The sequence below is a fragment of the Idiotropiscis lumnitzeri genome, chromosome 15 (genome assembly GCF_059441095.1).
Source record: "Idiotropiscis lumnitzeri isolate Australia: NSW breed Sydney's pygmy pipehorse chromosome 15, RoL_Ilum_1.0, whole genome shotgun sequence".
In the NCBI taxonomy this organism is placed as follows: Eukaryota; Metazoa; Chordata; class Actinopteri; order Syngnathiformes; family Syngnathidae; genus Idiotropiscis; species Idiotropiscis lumnitzeri.
Genome location: NC_142405.1, coordinates 781342 through 789574, shown reverse-complemented (window position 1 = coordinate 789574; position 8233 = coordinate 781342).

Sequence of the window (8233 nt, the reverse complement as noted above, 5' to 3'; positions counted from 1 at the left end):
GACCCCAGTTTAAGAAACGCTAACCCTTGTGGAAAACCCAACCTGGAAACCCTAACCTCAAACCCGAACCCCAAGCCTTAACCTCGAAGCCAAAATTTGTCAGCCCCTGGAAAATCGAATGGAATTGTTTTTGGTGATATGTTCCCTCAAACATTGTTGTTGCATTTTGTACATACGAGCTAGATGGGAGATGAATTTCTTGATGTTTTTTTTTTTCTTCACACGCCTCAAACACATTGGGCAGGTGTTGCCTTTAGCGGCGCATTAAATCTAAGGACCTTTCCCTCGTTGACACGTCTCCGCTTTTATTGCGTTTGACTGCGTTGTCTAACTCCACTTTATCGATTCGGCAACCTACGCACTTTATTTTAAGTGCTGCTCATTTAAATATGAGAGAGATTGACTTGATGCGGGACGTTGCTTTTAAGTGTGTTTGAAAGAGCTTCATTGTTGGTGTTTCTGATGCTGGTCTTTTTCCAGGTAGACGCACACACACACGCACGCACACCCCCCCCCCCCCCCCCCCCACACACACACACCTTCCCCAAAGGGTTGTGTGATAAGCAGGAAAATCGGCGGCACGTTTTGCAGTTATATCGACTCTCCGTGTTTCTAATGCGGGATCGTGAGACTGACAGACGAGCTGACGTCATTGACTTGCAAATATCGCTTCAGATGTTCTCGCTGCTTTTTTGGATAGCGTGCATCAAAACACTCAAACAATGGAAGCGCTTCACATCAGCGATGTTAAAAGGATCAAAATGTTGGAAATGTGACGCGAAAGGCAGTGTGGCTTTGAAGCTTCCATGCACCATAACAAAGGAAATCATGTAGCTAATGTACACAAATGTAGCCTAGCATAAAAAAACAAAACTGTTGCTATTGAGGTTATACAAATCAGGATGGTGTCACTCGCCCCAATAGCTTAGCGCGACTTTGCGTCACATTGCTAGCATAGCATTTGTGCCAAACCAACTCTCTGGTGCGTGTAGCTAGCCTTGTTAGCTCGTTTGTGGCACAGATCGTGGCATAGCATTAGCATGTTGTGCTAACAATATCCTAGGGCATTATTTTCATTGACTTATTTTGGTTCAGACAAAAAGTGTGCCTGTTCCCAAATGAAATGACTTGGAGGTGCTTGAATGTAGCCGCGTTTTAGCTAGTTTAGTTAGTTTTAGCTTGCTAGGGGCACGGATATTAGCTTTGCTTTATTAGCAAACGCATGAAAAACTCAGGGCATTTATTTTCTTCCAAATAATGCAAGTATAATCCTTAGAACAGTCTCCCTGGTGACCAATTAGCGAATGGCCGCATCGCTTTATTTGTTTTTGTTTTTTTAAATACATTTTAACAATGATTATCTTTTAAAAGAGTGAAGACTAGCTCGTTGACGCAAGATTATCCCATAACAACAACGCATGATTGCCATAATTGGTGCTTCTGTCGCCAACGAAGCCAATTATGTTGCTTTGCCGCTCATGTTGTTGGCGAGCTGCGCTTTATTATTGTTTATTGTGCCGCTTGATGATTACGGCCTTGTTCTCCAGTCGGATGCACGCCCGTCTCTGCGGAGGAGGAGATCATAAAAGCGTAATAAAAGTGCGCTCTGCTCTCTCTTGTGCTTTGTCAGCTTGACTAATGGGATGCAGGATTTCCCACTTGGCCTTCCCGCACTCCGAGCGAACAACATCAGCTTGCTGGACGGAGAAATCCGAGGCGCATATGCAAGTCTGCGTGAATGAGCAGTCGCGAGGCAGAATGAGATTTCGCACCTCACCTTCCTTTCCATCTCAAGTGCTGAATTAGTCACTGACGTCATGGCAACCGCGCTGGCAGCTGCGCTTCCGAATGCTGACGAGCTTCTGGCGGTCACTGAGACGTGCCGTCACTTACCCACCGCCACGATGAAAGAGAAAATAACTTTGGTAATCGCGCGGCGTGGCGCCGTGGAATTGCGATTGGCACGTCTCGCTCCGACTTGTAAAATTCGGGATTTGATTTGTGTCTACGGCAGGGGTGGCAAACTCATTATTGTGGACGGGCCACATCGTGGTTCTGGTAAATGTACGATCCGCTTACGTTATCACATACACACAACAAATTGGTGGAAAGACGAAGCCAGTATGTAATTATTTGTTCAACAATTTTTCAACTTATTTCAAAAGGGGAGGATTGCTAACAAATGTTGTTAAAAGTGAAGAAAATGTGCTCGAAACGGGAAGTTGACGCACATGATTTGCCCTTTGCGGACTACTTCAAATGAGCTCGCGCCGAGTTGAGCCACGCCGCCCCAGATCAAATCGACTCTTGTTTTTTTTTCTTTTTTTTTTGTTTTTTGTGGTGAGGTCAACAATGAAAAGATTCACCCGAACGAGCAGGATGTTCGGCGGAACAAAGCAATTGACATTCCGGAAACGTAGCGAGTGCAGCTGGTGACTTCTCGACATCCGGCGCCGTTGCGTCACCCAAATAAATCCAAGTTGGCCTCTAGGCAGGCCCGCGGCGACGCTCGGGCTTTGGCACCTCGAGAGAGAATCGGCTCGCTTCGGCGATGGCTCATCACAGAACTGAACACTGCGGCCAAAACAATACCAGTGAAGCCGCGTTGGCTTCAAAATGGACGAACGGGCCCAAATTTTAGAGCAGATGGCCAAAGGTGACCAAACTATTCAATAGTTGTGTGGAAAGAAAAAGGAAAAATACAAGTAGCTACTGATTCAACTCCTGTACTTCGATTCCATTTTTTCTGCCAGAAAAGACTCGAAGCTCTCAGTGAATCGACATCTCAACCACGGGTGATTTCATCTCTTGCAATTTTTACATCTCAGATGAATTTGTTGCCATTATGCCTTCCTGGTGTGCTCGCCTCGGCCACTTGGGGGCAGTATAACACAGGCTGATATACTTTTCATTGCGCTAAGGATAATGGGTGGATGGATGAGACGTCTCGACTCCTCTCAGCTCGTCAGTACGGCACTAACATTAGTTGCTCATCGCAGAGGAAAAAGAATATGTACTTGTGAGCACCGTTATTGTGTTTTTCGAAAGAGTTAAGACAACATCTTGCTGTGTTTTGCTACGTAGCGTTAAGAGTGCAAACTGAAAGGCTAAACTTTGTGGTTGTTTTAAAAACACAAAGTGTAATGTTCTTGGTTTTATGTTTACTTTGACATCAATCTTCAACTGGGACCGGAAATAAACAGATTGAAACTTATTTTTTTTTTTTTAAATAATGGTTCACATTGCCCAAAGTGCACTGCCATAGGTTGAGTCTCAAGTTGTGTCTCAAGGGGCCACAATACTCGAGTAAAGTACAGATCCCTGAGCAAACTGCTTTTGTATAGTGACAAAGTATTTGTGCTTCACTGCGGGCGGCCAAAATACAGCAGTGCTACACAAACCAAATCAATTCATTGGCGTCTTATCTGCGAGCTGTGAAAATGAAGCCTTTTACGAAAATGGGCCTTTTTACAGCCCAAGCTGTGCTGCACATAATCACAGTGTTTCTTCTCTGATGGCTGCGGACGAGGAAGGAAGGAAGGAAGGAAGGAAGGGAGGAAGAAAGGAAGGGAGGGAGGAAGGGAGGAAGGAAGGAAGGAAGGGAGGAAGGAAGGAAGGAAGGAAGGAAGGGAGGAAGGAAGGAAGGAAGGAAGGGAGGAAGGGAGGAAGGAAGGAAGGGAGGAAGGAAGGAAGGAAGGGAGGAAGGAAGGAAGGAAGGAAGGGAGGAAGGGAGGAAGGAAGGAAGGAAGGAAGGAAGGGAGGAAGGAAGGAAGGAAGGAAGGGAGGAAGGAAGGAAGGAGCTGGCGCAATGATCAGAGACGAGGGCTTTATTCTGTCCTCTGTCTAATTTCATTGTCTTGGCCCGTGGCCTTCTGGAGCAGCAATGCAAAGCTAAAATTTAGCGTTTCAACTTACTATACTAACTTTATTTTAAATCTATTTCGGTTTTACTGCGTGCACTCGAAAAAGGAGCTTGATCAGTCGATTGGGAATTTTAGGATGATTTTCTTTAGTGAACCTTTTTATATTGCACTCGACTTATACTCTATATATTTTTTTTAAAAACTAATACAAAAACTAAGAAAAATTCAAACTAATTTTTAAAACAAACTTGCTCTATTTTTTTTATAAAAAAAACTGTGTTAAAAAAAAGCCTAAAGTCAAAATAAAATGCTAACAAACAATGAAAAATCAAACAATTTTAACCGTGTCATCACAATGCACTGTACCAAAAATGGGAAAATCAAAAAGGGTTATCAATAAAATTGTTTTTTAAAAAACCCACCTCCAACTCAATTCAGTAAAATTGAACATCTAGAAAACTACATGTGATGTATTGAATAAATAAATTCATTAATTATTTAATTGCCCTTGTTTTGGTTACCATTCCGTCCGTGCCGAACGACTGCCAAGCCAAAGAAAAGCCAACACGATGCCAGTAAGTCACGCCACCTGCCTGCCGTCATCGTGGCGACGCGAGCCAGAAGACTTCAAAGCCTCACGGCATCCATCTGCCCGCCTGTCCGTCCATATGTCTGTCTGGGGCGTCATGTGATTCCGAGCCAGGACAGCGGGCGAGGTCACTGCCCACCTCAGGTGCATCACAGCCAAAATAAAATAGATTAATATTTGATGCCAAATGATTCATTTGAACTCAACCACATCTGGATCTCAAATCATATTTTCCCACCCAATTGAATTGAAATGCTATTGATCCGTTCCAGTATCCCCCAAAAAGGGAGTTTTTTTTTTTTTAAATATATATATTTGATCCAATTAAAACATACAGACGTGACATATTACATAGAATGTTAAAAAATTAAATAGTTTTTTTTCTGTGCTGCTTTTTCTGGTGTGTGCACCCACAGGGGCAGTAAAAATACAGACGTAACGTTCATTTCAGATGATTGTCGTTCTTTGCGGAAGATAAAGAAAATGGTCGTATAGTTATATAACACATCTACATGTGTTTATGTGGTTGCTTTAAATCCACGTGTTCTTCTCTTTGTTTTGGGTTACGTTAACTGTAAACTAAAACTCCAAGAATTGTTCATATGTGCCAAAGTGAAGTGAGTTGAGTTGAGTTGACCATCATCCTACAGAGTGAAAATCTTGAAATCTATGATTTTGCCCGCAAGCCAAAAAAAAAAAAGAAATCACCCGGACGAACGGATCGCAATACATTCCTAAATCAGGTTGCCTGCGGCTCTTGTCACCGCTGTATTTGGAATACAGCGAATTATACAGTGAATTGAAGCCGAAGATAGAATATATGTGCCCCAATATGTCCATCCGCTTCCTGCTGGGCCACAACAGGCCTCTTATTTACACGTACACACACACACACACACACGCACACGCACACTTCCTTAATCTCCACGTGCCAGGTGGGTTCAAACACATGGCCGCTTTCTCGCCAAGCGCCAGGAAGTGGCAGCGTTGCCCGGCGAGCTGCTGAGGCGATGAAAGGATGCGATCAAACAAAAGGAGACAAGACGACAATGTGGAAGCAGCTGGCGAGCGTCAAGGAACGACTTCAGCGGCGGCTTTATTCGATGGCGCGGCGACGCGACCCATCCTACTGCCAAGTGCGCATGTTTAAGACGCTTTCGATCGAGCTCACAGAGAGCATTTTTTTTTCTTACTCATCACTCGCTACTTGGCACAAATGAAGGAGTGTCCTCCATTGCCGACATTTTTCCACTTCAACTCATCCGTCCGTCCCCACTTCCTCAGGTAGGTACGCCTGCACAATCCAGTGAGAAACATTGACAAGTTTTTGTTCATTGGGACTAAAAACTGAGGCACACATTTGCTAAGAGAGTTTTAAATGTTTTGAATGCAAATCCATTAGCAGCTCAATAGAATAACGGGGATGTTGATGGCAACCTTCAAAATAAAAGCTCTGAAGCTCAAGCATGCACGTCAGTGGTTTTGATTTAAAATAATGTTATTAAACTTCTATATTCATCCAGTGGGAATGCAAACTGACTCAGAATCGCACCAAGAAATGTTATGAATTGAGATAAAAAGAGAAATCAATGTTAACTGTAGATCAATGGCTGATATTACAACTGATTTAATAAAAAATCATTAAAAATTACGTTTTCGTTATCCCGCGACCAGACTACTGCCGAGGCACAGTAGGCCACCCTTGGTATCTAACCAATGTATTTTCATCAAAATCTGATGTGGCATTTAAAAAATAAAAGGAAGAAGAAATATAAACGTTTCAGTTACAATAGCTTTTATTTTGAAGGTGGCCATCAACAAGCGCTTTCGGCGCATTACCGTAATGCACCGTGTTGCACAGTATTGAAAATAAGAGTGGCGGCTGGCTTGACTTCGTTTTTGCGAGTGGAGGCTGGCCTGACTGCAGTTCTGCGTGCCCATGGCTCATTTTGGTAGTCTTGTCACTCGGCAATGGGAGGACGTTGCTATTCGAGTCAGACCAAATGGTGTCTGGTTGTCGACTAGGAGCAGACACCCTGTTTGCGCTTTCTCTTTTGCACACAGACAAAGAAACACACGCACACACACACACAAGCTCAATTTGTGGAACGTCTGACATTGCCAATTTCCACCTCCTTTTTCCATCCACCCTTCCACGCTCCCTTGAGACCTGCGAAAGGGGGGAAAGAAGGACAGGTCACACACACACACACTCACCCGCACCCCCCCCCCCCCCCACACACACATGTATATATATATATATATATATATATATATATATATATATATATATATATATGACATCAGGTAATGATATATAAACAGGTATATAAATGTATTCCCCACTGACTCTTATTGGCTTGGTGCTAAATAGACTATTTATTCCAGATTAGTCTGTGTGTGTTGCAGACACAAAATAAAAGTGCATGTTCCTTCTTGGAAAAGCGCAGACGCATGACTATACCATCCCAAATTGCTCCCTGTGATTTGATTTCTTTCTGATGCCACTGCTTGTCCATTTCTATGTAAATGTTCTGCTCTGAGCAGCCGAGGATGCTTTCATCCTGCTGAATATAAATCATGACTTGGCAGAGAAATGAGAAGAAATTATGACCAGAATTTCTATTATATTTTTTTTAAATCCTTCTACAACGTTATAAATATTAAGTATCACCATTACACAGTATTTACAGTTAAACAGTTTTATATATATATATATATATATATATACATACATATATATTAGTGCTTTCAAGCGATTAATTGTTGAACTAATTAATTGCAAAAAAAAATCCCGTAATTAGTTGCAATTAATCACTTCTTTCCATTTTTTTGTGAAGCTTGTAACAGACAGATAAAAAGTTGGTGATTTGGGTGGCCTCCCAATGTCATTAAAGTCAGATGACGTCGATTTTCTCGCATGTTTCACACGCTACACAAGCCTAGGTTTCAAAGGAAACCCAAAATGCAAAATCCGATCGGCAAAAATGTGAATAATTTTTGGAGAAATCGTGCAACATTTGCTTTGCTTTGGAAAACATTGCCACCTATAGGCGAGAAAGGGCAACTGCGGTCTAAAATAATTGAACGCAAAGCTGAATGAACACGAGCGCGACCGTGGAGCAAACTTCAGCGTCGTCGCTCGTTCCCAAACCGAGAGAAACTCATTACGGGCGAGGATTAGATCGATCGCTTTGAGTCGGAGATGCCCAGTGGAAAGTCGCCATGCCTGCTTGGCCCAGGCAATTTGTGCCAACAATAGAGCTCATCTGCGTGTGCGCGTGCGGGCATGCGCGTGTCACTTGAGAGCTTCACACAAACACACACGCAAACACGTGCACACACATAAACGCGCGCACACGCACACGCGCACACACACACACACGCTAAAGTGGGTTTTGCCTCCCGCCGTCGCCATGGAAACCAGGGAGTAAACACACTGAGATTGGCTTCTTTCTCAGCCACACTCAAACACACCCTCGCGCGCATCCGGCCTATCTTTATTTCCCAGCAGGGCTGATGTTGTTGAAGAGTGATGATCGTCAGCTCTTCAAGGTGTATCTGCAAGTTTGGGCTTGATGCTCGAAGCGGCGGGGTGCAGGGGGGGGGCGGTGTGTGGGGGGGTGTTAATAAAGGATTAAGCATCAAAGCAGAGAGCGCAGCAGCAGCACCAGCAGTCAAGCTTTCCATAAATTAACTCTTTTTTTCTTTTTGGTCTGCACGGCACCTCCTTATTGTTGTGTTTAAAGGTGGTCAGTGCACGCGCGTCAAATGGAGCCTC